At 37.4% G+C, this 19,640-nt stretch overlaps 1 long non-coding RNA gene across 1 annotated transcript in view; it reads right to left on the bottom strand.

Moving 5' to 3' along the window:
- The window catches only part of LOC310648025, an 87,519-nt gene extending 68,416 nt beyond the window's left edge, over positions 1-19,103 (bottom strand). The window contains exon 1 of the long non-coding RNA XR_014494002.1: positions 19,019-19,103. This is a non-coding gene — a long non-coding RNA (uncharacterized lncRNA). The remainder of the gene's footprint in view (positions 1-19,018) is intronic.
- Positions 19,104-19,640: the final 537 nt, after the last annotated feature.

Here is a 19,640-nt window from a genome sequence, read left to right as displayed (position 1 = left end):
AGAAAGGTACCAGATTAATCCTGACATATTGCATTACCTTCTGAAACACTAAATCTACATTTCAAAAATCGATATCAGAATAATCATTTGTTCATCCTTCACTTGCAGGCATCATATGGTTCACACTCTCTCCCAAATTAAACTGCTTCTAGCTTTGATAATCAAGCAGAACAGTGTACTGTACATAGATGTCAATTTTACTATGGATCAATGTAAATTCAACTTGTTTTCTTGTATTGTTATTTATTAAAGTATTATTTATTTCTTCAGTTTATATGGATGCCCATCTCTGAGTAATTAAGAATAATTAAAAAGCAATATAAAAGAACAAATGTATAAAAACATATGCATAGTATATAACACTATGTACCAAAAATATATTTTGCAAGTTCAAGACACAGAATCAAATGCTTTGCTTTTACTTAGAAAAGTATTTATTAGATGAAAGTGATTTTTTTTTGCATAAAGCAGAAAACAGGGTAGATCAGGGATAAATGTATTATGTTTCATTTACTAATACATGGAACATGTTATTTTAACTCATTGCGAATCAAAAACAGGTAAGTTTTCAAATGAAACTGGAACTTTAGGCCAGTTTGTTCCAAAGCTGTAAAATAAATTGGCAGTCCATTCTTAAAGCAGTTAAGTGAATAAATTAAGCAAGATGGTGGCCACAGAGAAAGCTTGGTTACATCATGGGAAGAGAAGTTGCTATTAAACTAAGTTATCTTAAACTAAGAGAAAACAGTAGGAAAAAAGGGAAAGAGGGAAAGATAAGTCAGAAAAATAAAAAAGACTGAAGAAGAGAAAAGGAGAAGAAATATCTGCAGAGCAAAGAGGAGAATCAGCTATGGGGGAAGAGGAAAGCCAACTAAGGGCAGTGCAATGACCAGCAGAGAGGAAAAACAGGAGAGCCGGTGAGATAGTGGAGAAGAGCCAGCCAGGAAGAGAAGAGGAGAGCTTACTGTGAACCATCCAGGCAGCCCTGTTTGCTGAAGGAAGCAGAACACCAGTGTGACAGACCAGAAAATGGGAGCCATGTGGCCATGGAACTGTTGGTGGGGGCAGTGGAATGCTGCTGCACAGTAGGCCAGGGCCTACAGGTGGCAGCAGACCAAGTGTTACAGATGGCAGTAGACAAGGGCCCACAGACGGTGCTACAGAGAGTGGTAGATCAAGGCCTGCAGATGGCAAAAACCAAAAGGAGGGATTTTCAAACAACAAACTCATGGAGCAGGTGACTGACACTATTGTGGTATGCAGTACATGTACCATGTATGTGCTTATGCCCAAAGAACACTCAAACTATACATGCATTAGATGTAAACTATGTAAACTACTGGAGGAAAAAGTAAGGAATTTAGAGGCAACTCTAGCCAAACCCCAATCTACAAAATAAAGCTATAACCAAACTGAACCAATTAATGAACAAATAACTCCCAGATAATTTGACCCTACTGATAAACCCTTGGAGGAAGACAAGTAGAGATATGGCACATATAGAAGGAAATACAATACTCAAAGAAAGAAGCAGCATACAACTAACAAACCCCTTCTGCCCAATCCAACCCAACCAGAAACAGCCCCACTAAAATTGAGCAATTGATTTCTCCCCTTAGATGGAAACACACAGACACACAGCCTCCCCCTCAAAGAAAACATGCATATCACAAAAAAGATGTGGAGAGTCTGGAAAAAATTCAGAGAAGAGCAACTAATGTGATCAAAGGCCTGGAGACTAAAACAATAAGAATGGCTGCAGGACTTGGGTCTGGCTAGTCTAAAGAAAAGAAGAAATAGGGGCAATATGACAGCAGTATTCCAGTATTTGAGGGGCTGCCACAGAGAAGAGGAGATCACATTATTCACCAAAGCACTAGAAGGCAGGACAAGAATAATAGTTAGAAACTGATCAAAGAGAGAAGCAACCTGGAATTATGGAGAAACTTCCTGACAGTGAGGGCAATTATTTATTTATTTATTTAATTAATTAAATTTTTATACTGCCCTATTCCCGAAGGACTCAGGGCGGTTTACAGGGCAGCATGAAATATAATATAAAAATAGTATAAATTAAAATAGATTAAATTACATAAGCCCAACAATTAAAACAATATTAAAAGCTAAAACCCCTTCAGTGGAACAGCTTGCCTCCAGAAATCATGGGCTCTCCATCAATGGAGATTTTTAAGAAAAATTTAGACAGTCACTTGTCTGAGATCATATAGGTTCTCCTGCTTGGGGGTGGGGGTGGGGGGCTGGACTAGAAGACCTCCAAGGTCCCTTCCAGCTTCTATTCTATTCTATTCTATTCTATTCTATTCTATTCTATTCTATTCTATTCTATTCTATTCTATTCTATTCTATTCTATTCTATTATTACAAACCATGTTTCCTTTTGTAAAAAAACATTGTGAAATAAAGGATCTGTTTGCCTAAGGTTGCGTGGTCCCTCAATTTGCTCCTTGGAAAACGTGTTTGCTTCTAGAATGAATAACATTCTGCCACCCACAACCTCTGCCAAGCATTTTTATGTAGCCACTCTGCCAATTATTGAAAAGATTAAGCACTAGGCAACATAAAAGAAAAATCAAAATCAGCCCTGGACACTTGATTGTATCCAAACATAATGAATGTGTTTTGAAAAAAAACACTTCAAAAGTAGTGTAAATCATACTCAATCTCCCTTAATATTTTCTGTGAAATTCCTTCATCTTTCCACCATCATAGATTTAATGACTTTGCGTGTCCAGGACAAAATAAAACAGATATGGACTTTCTTTTTCAATAAAAGAGAGAAAATTTTCGTGTTCTTTTCTCCTGCACCTTTATCCAGGAGATAAACATTTCTCTGTCTCTCTGTCTCTCTCTGTCTCTCTCTGTCTCTCTGTCTCTGTCTCTCTGTGTGTGTGTGTTTGTGTGTGTGTATGTGTGTGTGTGTTTGTGTATGTATTTCTGTGTTTGTCTGTGTGTAATCTTATTTTTGTACTATGGAACTCATAATCCAGTTGAGAATGATGTGCAATTTTTCTTGGAAACCAATTTGCACAGAGATTTATCATTTACAAATACTCTTAAGATTGAAACTATCTTTATGCAATACTTTCTATTCAAGAAGATTGAAAGGAAACTTGGGAACCAAAATTTCCTATACCTGTTTAACTTTTTTAATTTGATATATTTCAATATTCAAATTATATCTTTTTATGACCCTGTAATCCCTTGATTTGGGGTAGAATCAGGGCAACCTGGATGGAGCTGTGGGAAGTCAGCTCCCCCCAAGCAGAAAACCAGATCTATAGACATGCAAATGTGAGCTATCAAGAAGGTTGGAGCCAGGAGCTTTGGAAAGACAAAGGCATACCCCAGCCCCAGGGAGGCAGGGGCTGGGACATACACACAACCAGCAAGATTCCTAGCAAGATTCCTAGAAAGTCACACCTAGACTCAGGATAGAATACGTGACACAGGAAATACAAAGGCTGAAACAGGAAATAACTCCAAACAATAGAGTCCAGGGGGTATAAAAACCCTCTACCTACATGTGTTCAGTCCTTTTTCCTGGATCCATCTTCCTGTCTGGCTTTCCTCTGCAATAAACTGTAACCCTCTTCCCAAAGCAGTCACCATGTTGTTTATCCCTGGCTTGGATGGAACTATGATGAAGACTTTTCTTCCAACAGAGCTGAACATTTACTGGCTGGATGCCCTTCCTAATGCAATGGGGAGTTCACAGCAGATATTTTTTTTCTTTGTGCTCTAGGAAAAAAACAACAACATCTGCCACTACCTAGGATTGAATTCCCAACCTTCCTAGTGAGCATCTTTACCACTAGATAATATTGACAATATCATATAAATTCAATATTATATATAATTGGAATATTTAAAAAAAATTAAAAAATGATTTAGATCACTCAGCTGGTTCTGAAAAAATATTGTTATTAGTCTTCCCATCTTTTTACTGATAATGCCCTTTTAATAAAAATAGATAAAAGTAAGATACAGTAAGATAAAATGGACAATAACTCCTTTGTTTTGTTAAGAATCTTTATGAGATTTTTAAGGTTATTTCCTTTTTTATTAGCCTTTCTGAAGTGCAGAAAGAAGGTAGTTCCCTCCCCCCAAATGCCTTGTGTCTCATCAGTGGTACACAAGACATTATGAGATTATGATGTCAGCACAGTGGATGATCTTTGTAAAGATTAATGGGGAAAAAACAGGAAAACTCTTTCCATTCATTTCAGACCACACAAAATGCCTTGATCTGATGTTCATCCATCTTTCAATGGAACAAGTTCACCCACTTCAAAATGTTATTCCTCTGTTTGAATGTTTAGACATCCCAGTTACAGTGTCATAATTTATAAGTGGAAAGGCCAAAGGTCTGAAAGGTAATTAGTTAATCCAAGGTCAAGTCTGGTTATGACTCAAGTTTAATGTTTACTTCAGGGTTGGCTTTGTCATTCCAAAGTTGTTGTTTTTTTTAAATCTGTCCTCACATCAAGAGATCTACTTTCTTAATGATTGTGAGTTTTCTGGATTAGATAGTTGTTTTTCCTTCAGAGAAGTGAGTGTTTGCCAAATTTTATCTTAACTTCTTTCATGATTTGTTAGTTGTCAGAGTAGTTCTGTGAGCTGGACTCAGTCATAGGCTGGATCAGAGGACAATTTATTCTGTTAATGAATCAATAATGATAGAGAAATGATAGTTATACATCATGAAAATATCCTCACCTGAAGATAAAGTTCTTGCCTTTTTTTCTCCAAAAATACTTTATTTTTTTCATTATAAAAACAAGCCTTATATGTACTCTACCATTTCAGATCAATAATCTGAGTAGAGAAGAAACATCCTTTATATTGATGCTATAGCATTTACTTTTAAAATTATTTAAAAGCCTAAACAATCAACAACTTTCTGTAGGTAAGCAAAAAACAAAATGACTGGTAACAACATTCAATAGGTAGGACGTTCATTTTATCCCCGAAAGTTAATCAGACATTTGCTTCACTGCAATTTTATATGCAACTACCCCCCAAAAGGTCCCATTGAATGTAATATAGATTTCTAATATTTCAGCATATTTAAGATTGCTGTTACAGCCAGATATTGCCAATGAAGGATATGAAACAACACAGAACATCTCAGTTGAACAAATTGTGTATCTTTTTTGCCACACTATGGAAATAAGCATTTCCTACCTGGCTGTGGTGGTCCAAAGAGTGTTACGAACAAATTTGTTCAAGTTTGTGAAGGATGAGCAGGAACATCCATGACATTCTGGTATTTGCTGATAAAAATCAACCACAGTTGCTTGAATTTGGACCACATGGAATAGCTTTAATACAACTGTGTGAGACGAACACATTATGGTAGACTCCTTCATAAGAAGTTCCTTCTTTTCTTTTTAAGCAGAGTCTGTATATACATGAAAATATAGTTTTGTGGATTTCCTGCATGGGCAGAAAGTGACCACACCAATTCTGAGTTTTTCTCCACTCCATGTTTTCATAGAGTATCATATACATTGCTATATATTTCATTATGTCATATACATTGCTATATATTTCTTCACAGGGCTATTTCACAAAAAGTGCATGTATCCAATTCAATTGAATACCAAGTCAAACTGAGACCAATTTTAACCAATTCTGTATAGCGTAAGATAAGGTTAAAGCTATTTAAAATGGCCAGAAATGAATTATATTTGTGTCTAGGTATCATGGGTAATCCCCTTCATGGATTACTGCCTTGTCGTGGCGAAGGGGCTTGCCTAATTCAATGAAGCTATGAGCTATGCCGTGCAGGGCCACCCAAGACGGACAGGTCATAGCAGAGAGTTCTGACAAAACGTGATCCACTGGAGAAGGAAATGGCAAACCACTCCAGTATCTTTGCCATGAAAACCCTATGGACAGTAACAAAAGGCAAAATGATATGACGCCGGAAGATGAGCCCCTCAGGTCGGAAGGCGTCCAATATGCTACTGGGGAAGAGCAGAGGGCTAGTACTAGTAGTGCCAGAAAGAATGAAGCGACTGGGCCAAAGCCGAAAGGACGCTCAGCTGTGGATGTGTCTGGTGGTGAAAGGAAAGTCCGATGCTGTAAAGATTTTTTCTCCATAGGAACCTGGAATGTAAGATCCATGAATCAAGGAAAGCTGGACGTGGTCAAACAAGAGATGACAAGACTGAACATTGACATCTTAGGTATCAGTGAACTAAAATGGACAGGAATGGGTGAATTTAATTCAGATGACCATCAGGTATACTACTGTGGGCAAGAATCCTTCAGAAGAAATGGAGTAGCCTTCATAGTCAATAAAAGAGTAGGAAAAACAATACTGGGATACAATCCTCAAAATGACAGAATGATCTCAGTTCGAATCCAAGGCAAACCATTCAATATCACAGTAGTCCAAGTCTATGCCCCAACCACCAGAGCTGAAGAGGATGAAATTGACCGGTTCTATGAAGCCCTACAGCACCTTATAGAACTAGCACCAAAAAATGATGTTCTTATCATCATGGGGGATTGGAATGCTAAAGTAGGAAGCCAAAAGATAACTGGAATAACAGGCAAGTTTGGCCTTGGAGTGCAAAATGAAGCAGGGCACAGGCTGATAGAATTCTGTCAAGAGAATACGATGGTCATAGCAAACACTCTTTTCCAACAACCCAAGAGACGGCTCTACACATGGACATCACCAGATGGTCAACACAGAAATCAGATTGACTATATGCTCTGCAGCCAAAGATGGAGAAGCTCTATACAGTCAGTAAAAACAAGACCAGGAGCTGACTGTGGCTCAGACCATGAGCTTCTCCTTGCAAAGTTTAGGCTTAAACTGAAGAAAGTAGGGAAAAGCACTAGGCCACTCAGGTATGAATTAAATCATATCCCTGTTGAATATACAGTAGAGGTGACAAATAGATTTAAGGAATTAGATCTGATAGACAGAGTGCCTGAAGAACTATGGACAGAGGTTCGCGACATTGTAAAACAGGTAGCAACCAAAACCATCCCAAAGAAAAAGAAATGCAAGAAAGCAAAATGGCTGTCTGAGGAAGCTTTGCAAATAGCTGAGGAAAGGAGGGAAGCGAAAGGCAAGGGAGAAAAAGAAAGATACACCCAATTGAATGCAGAATTCCAGAGAATAGCTAGAAGAGATAAGAATGCCTTCTTAAATGAACAGTGCAAAGAAATAGAAGAAAACAATAGAATAGGGAGGACCAGAGATCTTTTCAAGAAAATTGGAGAAATGAAGGGAACGTTTAATGCAAAAATGGGCATGATAAAGGACCAAAATGGCAGGGACCTAACAGAGGCAGAAGAGATTAAGAAGAGGTGGCAAAATTACACAGAAGAACTATACAAGAATGAGCTTAACATCCCTGATAATCACAATGAGGTGGTCACTGACCTCGAGCCAGACATCCTAGAATGTGAAGTCAAGTGGGCCTTAGAAAAGCTGAGCAACAACAAAGCTAGTGGAAGTGACAGTATTCCAGCTGAGCTATTCAAAATCTTAAAAGACAATGCAGTAAAAGTGCTACACTCAATTTGCCAGCAAATTTGGAAAACTCAACAGTGGCCTCAGGATTGGAAAAGATCAGTTTACATTCCAATTCCAAAGAAAGGCAGTGCCAAAGAATGTTCAAACTATCGCACCATTGCACTCATTTCTCATGCTAGTAAAGTCATGCTTAAAATCCTACAAGCTAGACTTCAGCAGTATGTGGATCGAGAACTACCAGAAGTACAGGCAGGATTTCGAAGAGGCAGAGGAACTAGAGATCAAATTGCTAACATACGCTGGATCATGGAGAAAGCTAGGGAGTTCCAGAAAAACATCTACTTCTGCTTCATTGACTATGCTAAAGCCTTTGATTGTGTGGATCATAACAAACTGTGGCAAGTTCTTAAAGAGATGGGAGTACCAGACCATCTTATTTGTCTCTTGAGAAACCTATATACGGGTCAAGAAGCAACAGTGAGAACTGGACACGGAACCACTGATTGGTTCAAAATTGGGAAAGGAGTCCGGCAAGGCTGTACACTGTCGCCCTGCCTATTTAACTTATATGCAGAGCACATCATGAGAAAGGCAGGGCTAGATGAATCAAAAGTTGGAATTAAGATTGCCGGAAGAAATATCAACAACCTAAGATACGCAGATGATACCACTCTAATGGCAGAAAGTGAAGAGGAAATAAAGAGCCTCTTGTTGCAGGTGAAGAAGGAGAGTGCAAAAGTTGGGTTGAAACTTAACATTAAGAAAACCAAGATCATGGCATCTGGCCCTCTCAATTCCTGGCAAATAGATGGGGAAGAAATGGAGGTAGTGACAGATTTTATTTTCCTGGGCTCCAAGATCACTGCAGATGGGGACTGTAGCCAAGAAATTAAAAGACGCTTGCTCCTGGGGAGGAAAGCCATGGCAAATCTAGACAGCACACTAAAAAGCAGAGACCACCCTGTCAACAAAAGTGCGTATAGTCAAGGCTATGGTCTTCCCAGTTGCAATGTATGGCAGTGAAAGTTGGACCATAAGAAAGGCTGAGCGCCAAAGAATTGAGGCCTTTGAACTGTGGTGCTGGAGAAGACTCCTGCGGGTCCCTTGGACTGCAAGGCGATCAAACCGGTCAGTCCTAAAGGAGATCAATCCTGACTGCTCTTTAGAAGGCCAGATCCTGAAGCTAAAACTCAAGTACTTTGGCCACCTAATGAGAAGGAAGGAATCACTGGAGAAGAGCCTAATGCTGGGAAAGATCGAGGGCAATAGAAGAAGGGGATGACAGAGAATGAGGTGGCTGGATGGAGTCACTGAAGCAGTAGGTGTGAGCTTAAATGGACTCCAGAAGATGGTAGAGGACAGGAAGGCCTGGAGGAATGTTGTCCATAGGGTCGCGATGGGTCGGACACGACTTCGCAGCTAACAACAACATCATGGGTATTTTAGCACTTGGGAGTGGTACAGAAACTAGGCCATGTATGCAAACAATCCATTCTTGTGTTTTATTCCTCTGTAAAATGCAGGCAGAAATTGAACTAAATGACTGTCAGGCTCATATCTAATCATGAGACCACTGAAATTTCTCAATCCACAGTCCATTAGGGAAATAATTTTCAGGTATCTATATATTAGTCTTCAAATGACATTTCCTGAAAATAAAATTAGTCAGATCTGCTCATTAATGTGCAGTGTTTCTACATGGAGGACAAGCTAATATATGTTCTATTCCAACATAATTATTGTAATAATATTATCAATTCTACTTTGTAATTTAAGATTGTATTTTGTTTATAGTTAGGTTATGCTACTTAGGTTATTTGTTTGTCTTAAAAATGTGAATAAAAGTAGTTGATATTAAGATATTTCATTTATTTCAATAGGACACACACACACAAACAAACACACACACACGCACACATATATATATTCATTTTTTGCTGATATACATATGTACATACATATATATGTCATAAATATATACATACATATACATATATAAATACATAGATACATACATACATATACACAGGGCTTTTTTCTCATAGAATTCTCAGAACGGCATTCTGGCACCTTTTAAAAAAAAAAGCTCCCTCTGAAAGCCTATTGCAGGGCTAGGCAATCTTGGCCCTTTTTTATGAGTTGTGGACTTCAACTCCCAGAAATCCTGAGCCAGCCATGCTGAGGGGAAAGGGAGAGGTTTCCAAGCTGAGCCATGCTGGCTCAGGAATTCTGGCAGTTGAAGTCCTTGAGTCATAAAAGAGCCTGAACTAGAGGAGCACATTAAAATTATTTACAGGGTTACTTCTTTAGGAACTAAACATTTAAAATCTAAAACAGCTAATTCAAAAAAGCCAACAGGAAAGAACCTCACATTTTTTATCTGCTTCTGTCTTTTGGAAGGTAAAATTAGATAACAAAATAATCTATTTCCTATGTTAACATCTCTGCAATGAAATCAATAAAGGTAACAGGAAAGAAATGAGAAACATTTTTCTCAATCTAATATGTCTAATTTAGCTGATGCTAGAAATTACAAGGGACGCGGTGGCTCAGTCGGTTAGGATGCTGAGCTTGTTGATCAGAAGATCGGCAGTTTGGCGGGTCGAATCCCGAGTGCCACATAACAGAGTGAGCGCCTGTTACTCATCCCAGCTTCTGCCAACCTAGCAGTTCAAAAGCACGTCAAAATGCAAGTAGAAAAATAGGGACCACTACAGTGGGAAGGTAACAGCGTTCCATGAGCCTTTGGCATCTAGTTATGCCGGCCACATGACCATGGAGACATCCTCAGACAAGCACTTGCTCTTCTGCTTTGAAACAGAGATGAGCATTGGCCCCTAGAGTCAGAAATGACTAGCACGGGACTTCTGGGTGGCAAGGCTCTGTCGATGGCGGCTGTTTCGGCCATCAGCCCCGTTGCTTTCCATGGAACTGCTAAAACAGCAATGATCAGCTGTTTTCCGGCTCGGAAACCCTCTCCTTGGGAGAAGAGGGGAGGGTGAGCATTCAGGTAGGGGTAGAGCTCCCCTAGACCCCAAGAGTTTAAATTCTGGGGGTTGAAGGGTGAGAGACCCCCCAAAGCCTGAATTTGCTCTGGACTCGGGGACTCCTCTGCTCCAAGGCTTTGGAGCGGAGCAGGATGCTTCAACCATCCCTGCAATCAACAATTAACTTTGGATTACTTGGATGCAGGCACAGCTGTGCAGGAAACAGCAAGTATTTGAACTTTAACTCTGGTTTACTTTGAAAGAAAAAGTTGCAAGTGGTGTGGAAAGTGAAAGTGCACAACGGAAATTAACTGGGTGATAAGATGGCTTCTAAATCAACCAAAGCTTCTGTTCCTAGAAGTGCTGGTGCTTCACCAGTTCAGCATTCTTCATTACAGGCTTTGATGCCTCCTCCTGTGGCACCTGCACCCGCATTAACATTAAAAGATTTACAAGATGCTTTAAAAATACAATCCCAGCAAATAGCTGAACTTATTGAGGAGAAGAATACTGAAATAAGAGCAGACATTTTAGCTGCATTTCAGGGGCTTGCAGTCTGTATTGAGCGCCTAGATGATTGTGTGGAAGAGCTGAATCAAAATAATTTGAGATTGGATGGTAAAATGTTGGAAGCTGAAAATAAGATGGAAAAGATTGATGATGATGTAGTTATGATACAATATAGAGATATGGAGTTTGCTTTGAGATTTAGAGGATTGAAAGAGGACCCAAAGGAAAATTTGAAAGAGTTATTGGCACAAGTCCTCGAACCGATCTTGGAGCGTCAAGTGGAAGATATTATGGGTGATATAGACAAAATATTTCGTGTTAATTCTTGGATTGCCAGACAAAGAAAATTACCTAGAGATGTGGTGGTCTATTTTACAAAGAGATCGATCAGAAATGTGATTATCCAAGCTTTTTATAATGATAGATTTAAAGTTGCTGAGCAAGAAGTTTTACTTCTGAAAGAGATTCCTCCAAGAATTTCTTTTTGGCAGATGAATTAAAGAAACGGCAGCTTCAGTTTAGATGGGAGATACCAGTAGGCTTGGTGGTGAATTATGCTGGCACGAGATATCGTCTTAATACAGTTTTGAAGGCACGAGATTTTTATTCTAACATATTGAAGGCAGGTCCTCCGCCATCTCCAGAATTTAAAGGAAGGAAGGAAGGAGAGTGTCAGACTCAAGTGGAGAGTAAACAAGGAGAGGAAGGAGTTACTTCACAGATGGTTAAAGATTCTCAGCTAATTGTAGAAGTTGAGCAGCCCCAGACATTGACAGAAGAGGTTAAAGAACAAAGAATAACAAGGGCTGCAATTAGATGAATGAGACAAGAACAAGAACAACAGAAAGCTGCAATCATATCTCAAGAATTTACTTATAGTGAAGCTGTGGGAGGAGCGAGACCAAAGAGGCAGGTCAAGGTGGTTCTGCAAGAGGCACTCCGAAAGCTTCAGGTCACAAAAGATGGTGACAAAGTTTCTAACCTGGAATGTTAATGGATTAAATTCCCCGCAGAAGAGAAAGAAAGTTTTTCAGTATTTGAAACAATTTAAAAATGATGTTATTTGTTTACAAGAAATGCATATTCGTGCAGTTGATCAGAAATATCTGATAAACTCTAGATCGGGTACACAGTTTAGTGTGTCTGCTCCAGATAAGAAAAATGGAGTAGTCATTTACATGAAGAAGAATTTAACAGCTACTTTAATTGAAACAGATAAACAAGGAAGATATATTATAATTGAACTTTTAATAGAAGGCAAGAAAATACTTTTGGTTGTGTTATATGCTCCTAATCAACAGCAAGGAGAATTTTATAAACTTTTACATAGTAAGATAATTCAATGGGATTATAAATCGTGTATTTTGATGGGAGATTGGAATGGAGTCCTGGACACACAGAAAGACAAAAAAGGTCTTTTCAAAAGCATACCAAATCATGCTAGATTGCCTAAATCTTTTTTTGAGATGAAAGATGACTTGGAATTGAGAGATGTTTGGAGAGAAAGAAATTTGGAAGAAAAAGATTTTACCTTTTTTTCTTATAGACATCAATCCTTTTCCAGGATTGACTTTGTATTAACTACTAATGATTTTTTTCTAGGATCAAGAAGATTAAGATATGTCCAATAACTTTATCAGATCATAGTCCAGTATGGTTGGAATTGGAAAAAGAGAGTGGAGAGAGGAGGTCTTGGAGATTGAATGAAAATCTGTTTAGATATCAAGAAAATGTGGATGAATGTAAAAAACAGATGAAATAATTTTTTAATACAAATATGTATAAGGATACTTCTATTGAAATGGTTTGGGATGCAAGTAAAGCTTATATGAGAGGAGTGTTAATATATTTGAATAATAAACATAGGTGTAAATTGGAATATAAGCGAAAAGAGTTAGAGGAGGAAATTAAGAGGAAAGAGAAGGCTCTAATTTTGAATCCATCTGATAAGAGGATCAAAGAAGCAATTATTTTGTTAAGAGGTCAGTTTAACATGTTGATGGCAGATGAAGTGGCAACCAACCTATGGTATGTTAAACATAATACTTTTTGTAATGCTACTAAGTCGGGTAGGTGGTTAGCTTATTTGTTAAGGAAGAAACAAAAGTCACGTAACATAGATAGAATAGTATATAAGGGAAAAGAGGTGTTTCAGCAAAATCTTATTAAAAAGACTTTTGTTGAATTCTATTCTAAGTTATATGTTAGGGATAAGATTCAAGGTATAGATATAGATAGATATTTACAAGAAGTGAATATCCTTGTTCTTACACAAGAGTAAAGGGAAGGGATGAATCAACTGATAAACGCTGAAGAAATTATTTTAGCAATTAAACAATTAAAGGTGGGGAAAGCACCAGGAACAGATGGCTTGACTGCCGTTTATTATAAAGATTTACAGTTAGAAATGGTGGAACCTTTAAAAGAATTATTTAGAACAATCCAATCCAGAGGAGAAGTGCCCCCATTGTGGAAAACAGCTTTTATATCGCTGATTCCGAAGGAAGATCAAGATCTTACCCAAACCAAAAATTATAGGCCAATATCGCTCTTAAATACTGATTACAAGATATTTGCAAAAATTTTAGCAAATAGATTAATGAAGGTAATGCAGCAAATGATTCATAGTGACCAAACAGGATTTATAAGTGGTAGACAAATGAAAAATAATGTGAGACATATTGTAGATTTATTGGAATTTTTGGAAAGAAATAACCAGGTCCCTGCAGCGCTGATTTATTTGGATGGTGAAAAAGCTTTTGATCAATTGGACTGGCAATTTTTATTTAAGGTACTGGAGAAAATGGAGTTTGGGGATAACTTTTTGCAACCTATTAGGGCAATATATCAGAAGCAAACAGCTCAAATAATAATTAATGGCAGTTTGACAGAAGCATGTAACATTGAAAAGGGGACAAGACAGGGGTGTCCGTTGTCACCTTTGTTGTTTGTTTTAACATTGGAAATATTATTGATTAAGATAAGAGACTCAAATAAAATTAAGGGAATTAAAATAAGAAGTCAAGATTATAGATTGAGAACGTTTGCGGATGACTTGGTTATTACATTAAGTCAACCGACTTACTCAGTTATAGATTTGATGGAGATAATATTGTTAAATGGAAAAGTTTCTGGATTTAAGATAAATACACAAAAAACTGAAATATTGTCTAAAAATATGACTACAGAACAAAAGGTTGTTTTAGAAGAACTAACTGGATTTGAAATAGTTAAAAGATTAAATATTTGGGGGTATATCTTTCAGCTTCAAATATGAAATTATATAAAAAATAATTATGAATTGTTATGGTTAAAAATACAAAAAGAGTTAGATGGAAAAAAATTACAATTATCTTTATTGGGAAGAATTGCAGCAGTGAAAATGAATGTTTTGCCAAAGTTTTTATTTTTGTTTCAAATGATACCTATACTTAAAAAGGATTCAAACTTGGAGGAATGGCAGAAAGGTATTAATAAATTTGTTTGGGCAGGGAAAAGTCCAAGAGTAAAATTTAAGATAATGCAAGATGTACGTGAAAGAGGTGGTCTTAAAATGCCCAATTTTAAATTATATTATGAGGCTGCTGCTTTGTCATCAATTAGTGACTGGTTTAATTTAACACAAGGGAGATTATTGAATATTGAGGGTTGTGATTTGTTATTTGGTTGGCATGTATATTTATTGTATGATAAGAAGGTGGATAATATCTTTAAGACATATATTAAGGTATGCTCTGTTGCGAGTTTGGAAAAAATATCGTTATAAGTTAAATTATAAAATACCAATTTGGGCAATACCTAAACATGCAATAGAAAATATAAATGTGGGATTTAAACATAATGTGACTACATATAAAGAAATTCTTAGGATGGAAAGGAATGTATGGAAATTGAAGCCATATAATATTTTAAAAGAAGGGAAAATAGTACAAACTTGGTTCCAGTATGGGAAGTTACAAGCTAGATGGAAGGAAGATCAGAAAGTTGGTATTTCGATAATTGATGAAAATTTGGTAAAACAAATTAGAGATCAAGGTCAAGCACATATAAGAAGGATATATAATGCATTGATAGAAATAGACTCAGAAACTAAACTTGTTAAAGATTGTATGATAAAATGGGCCCAAATTTTTCAGGACGTCATAACAATGGAAAAGATGGGTTAGAAATGTAAAATTTACACAGGCTCAAAATTTAAGAGACAATTTTTATAAAATGTTTCATAGATGGCATTTAGATCCTAAAAAATTAGCAAGTATGTATCCGAACTGTCAGCCTAAATGTTGGAGGTGTGGTTGTGATGATACAACGTATTATCATATATGGTGGACTTGTAAAAAATTCAAGCTTTTTGGATTAAAATTTGGTGGAACATGCAGAAGATATTTAAGAAAAAGATAAGGTTTTCTCCACAGTTATTTCTGCCGGGTATTATTACAGGTTGTACTGTTATAGATACTAAATTGATGTTGAATTTAATTACGGCGGCAAGGAGCGCAATATTGGAAGAAGGAGGAACTGCCTACTATAGAAGAGTGGACTTTGAAAGTTTCAAACCTGGCGGAAATGGCAAAGATTTCAGCATATTTGAAAGAACAATCGCAACAGAGATATATTCTGGAATGGAGAAGATGGATCGAGTATATTCAGAATAAATATGTGACTAAAAAGTTTCATTTAGCATATGAATAAGTATTAGTTTTATATGATGTATTATTAGGTATTCATTATTAGTTAGTTATTTAGTTATGTTTAAGGGGAGTTAAAGTGTGATAGAATTTAATGTGGGTTTTTTTTAGTTAGCATATTTTAGCTTAAGTTTGTAAAAGTTAATACCCTGTATTCAACTCTGAGAAGTCGGGGGGGGGGAAGGTGAGGGAGGGTAAGTGGGGGGGAGGGGGAGGGAGGGAGTTTATGTTTTTAAAATGTATTCTAAAACTTTTCAATAAAAAAGAAACGACTAGCACGCATGTGCAGGGGAACTTTTAGGGAAAAAATAGTATCTTTGCATTGCCTGGCCCGCACCGCCTCTGCCACCCACCCCACACAGCCCCTTCATATAGAGCGGGCCCCACTGCTCCCACAGCACCAGCCATGCCAGCTCCGGCCTTGGGGGGCAGCCCGCCACCAATATCCCTTGCACTTGTGACCGCAGCAGCGCCGCCCACCCTCCCCCCTGCCTCCTGTGCCCACCAAGATGAAAAAGCACTGCATATACATACATACATACATACATAAATACATACATACATATATATATATATATATATATATATATATATATATATATATATATATATATATATGTCAAATGCTTGTTAACTATTTTTAGATTACCTTGCTAGGCCCCAAACATGGGACAAATCTTTATTTCCTGTGTCAGCCTAACCTGAAGGCCATCGACAGGCAGTAGTCACACCGGTGACAGCTCATATTTGTGTAAATTTTAAATTGTTAACAAAGAATTAAGGGAGACTGATATGCATTTCAAACTTATTAGTTTTCATCAGTCAGCCATACCCTTCTGAGATTCGAACCTGGGCTGATTGCACATTAGGCAGTTGTTTTCACCTCTAAGCCACAGGATCTCTCTCGCTTTGTTAGCTGAGAAGCAAGGGGAGATATATGTCAAATGCTTGTTAACTATTTTTAGATTACCTTGCTAGGCCCCAAACATGGGACAAATCTTTATTTCCTGTGTCAGCCTAACCTGAAGGCCATCGACAGGCAGTAGTCACACCGGTGACAGCTCATATTTGTGTAAATTTTAAATTGTTAACAAAGAATTAAGGGAGACTGATATGCATTTCAAACTTATTAGTTTTCATCAGTCAGCCATACCCTTCTGAGATTCGAACCTGGGCTGATTGCACATTAGGCAGTTGTTTTCACCTCTAAGCCACAGGATCTCTCTCGCTTTGTTAGCTGAGAAGCAAGGGGAGATATATGTCAAATGCTTGTTAACTATTTTTAGATTACCTTGCTAGGCCCCAAACATGGGACAAATCTTTATTTCCTGTGTCAGCCTAACCTGAAGGCCATCGACAGGCAGTAGTCACACCGGTGACAGCTCATATTTGTGTAAATTTTAAATTGTTAACAAAGAATTAAGGGAGACTGATATGCATTTCAAACTTATTAGTTTTCATCAGTCAGCCATACCCTTCTGAGATTCGAACCTGGGCTGATTGCACATTAGGCAGTTGTTTTCACCTCTAAGCCACAGGATCTCTCTCGCTTTGTTAGCTGAGAAGCAAGGGGAGATATATGTCAAATGCTTGTTAACTATTTTTAGATTACCTTGCTAGGCCCCAAACATGGGACAAATCTTTATTTCCTGTGTCAGCCTAACCTGAAGGCCATCGACAGGCAGTAGTCACACCGGTGACAGCTCATATTTGTGTAAATTTTAAATTGTTAACAAAGAATTAAGGGAGACTGATATGCATTTCAAACTTATTAGTTTTCATCAGTCAGCCATACCCTTCTGAGATTCGAACCTGGGCTGATTGCACATTAGGCAGTTGTTTTCACCTCTAAGCCACAGGATCTCTCTCGCTTTGTTAGCTGAGAAGCAAGGGGAGATATATGTCAAATGCTTGTTAACTATTTTTAGATTACCTTGCTAGGCCCCAAACATGGGACAAATCTTTATTTCCTGTGTCAGCCTAACCTGAAGGCCATCGACAGGCAGTGTATATATATACACACACACATACACACACATACATACATTCAGAATTGTAGCCCAGATGCCTTTTAGCTTAAACTTTGATGTAGGAAAATGAATACAAGGCATGATTACAATTAGAAATTTTCATTTCTTTTTAAAATGGAAATTATGTTTCTATGTAACCACAAGACTGGAAGACAATGACTCATAAGCAAACAAACAACACATTTACCATTTCTTTCATAGATCAGAAAATTGAATGCAGTTTCAAAGAAGATTTGTATTCAAAATGTTCTCATTATTTCTTTAATTTCTTTGGTAATCATTTCAAAATGTTTTCTAATTTGGATAGTGAAGACAAGACTGTAGCATTTTCGCTATGAACCACCCACCTTTGGAATGAAGCCTCATGCTGGAAGTTTTTTTCATCTGTATAACTGAAGCTTGAACATGAGATGATTGATTGCTTGTGGAACTAATGCTGGTATTTTCCATGGAGTTTTGAGAAGACTCCATAAGGCCTGGCTCACATTATTTACATATCATCAGAAAGGAGTAGGAAACTGATGGTTCAAAGTGCACAGCTCCTATTGCCTCCTCTGGGGCATTCCATCAAAAAGAAATGTGAGACACTGGGGAAAAAAACCCAGCACCTGAATCGTGTGGAACAATATTACAAGAAGAAATGAGAGATATATAAGTATTGTCTTGGCATCATTCACATTCATTCAGGTGATGTTATGAACAGACTAGCAAGGTGGAAAACTGCCCAAAGTCTTGTTGAGCTAATTGTTTGCAATCTTGCTATAGTAATTGCAGGATGTAAACCTTATACAACACAATAATGAAATTGGGCAATGATGGAAAAAGCATGAAGTGTGATGTCTGTAAGGGGCCATAGGACTTGCATATAGATGGTCTCAGATGTCTTTTTTTAGTTCAGCTTTTAGCTTTATTGAAACCCTTTTACAATAGGAAAGAAATATTCACAACATTAAATGCAAAAAATGTGACCAAGAAAAGGAGAAGGGAAGAAAATGGGTAGATTATTTTTTACAATGAACCCAAATCATCTTGGCAGTGAAGTTGGGGCTTTCATATGGACCACCCTGTTTCCTGTTTTCCTGCCTTCATTTGTGAGTTTCTCCCCACCTTTCCTGCCTCCTAAGTTAATATAAAGCTACTTATAATTCAATATTGTTACCTAAATCTAGCCAAACACTGTGATTCTGTCCACTGGTGCTGTCTATGTATGGCACCAATGGAGTTGGAGAACATATGTATTCTTTGGGAGGAGGAGAACAGCCACAAATTTCACATCAAGAACACCTTCCTTCCTTCCTTCCTTCCTTCCTTCCTTCCTTCCTTCCTTCCTTCCTTCCTTCCTTCCTTCCTTCCTTCCTTCCTTCCTTCCCTACCTCCCTTTTATAGTATTAGAAACCTCCATACTTTAGAATTTGCTGCCATTGAAAGTAAACAAGCCTGGGTGCCCTCTTAAAAACATTTGATTTCTGTGAAGACTTTGACTGTATCAATCATAGGATACATGATTGGAAATGGGCATCTGAGCACAATTACTGTTTTCTTTCTTACGTTTATTTGAAATTTACTTACTGTTCTTTTTTCTTTGTTGTGTAATGCCCATGGTGTTTTGATTGAGTCTTCTATACATCTTAAAAACAAATAATGTATCCATAAATAAACTTTTCAGGAGACAGATGGGGAAGAGAAAGATCTGGGAAATTCTCATTTACCATCCCTTCCAAACTCATTGAAATATATTGGGATCCAAGGTTAAAAATATAAATCAAACTGTTTTTAATGCAATATAGTTGTTCTTAAATTGCTTCATACATATAAAATCAAGGGTCTCTCTGAAAACTAAATGTAATTATTTTCTTTGATAATGGAAAATAGAAAGCCATCCTACATATTTTTGTATGCCTGCTTG

Source organism: Vipera ursinii (assembly GCF_947247035.1).
Source record: "Vipera ursinii genome assembly, chromosome: 1".
Taxonomy (NCBI): Eukaryota; Metazoa; Chordata; class Lepidosauria; order Squamata; family Viperidae; genus Vipera; species Vipera ursinii.
Note: the sequence above shows the minus strand (reverse complement) of the source record. Positions and strands in the feature narration are given on the sequence as shown.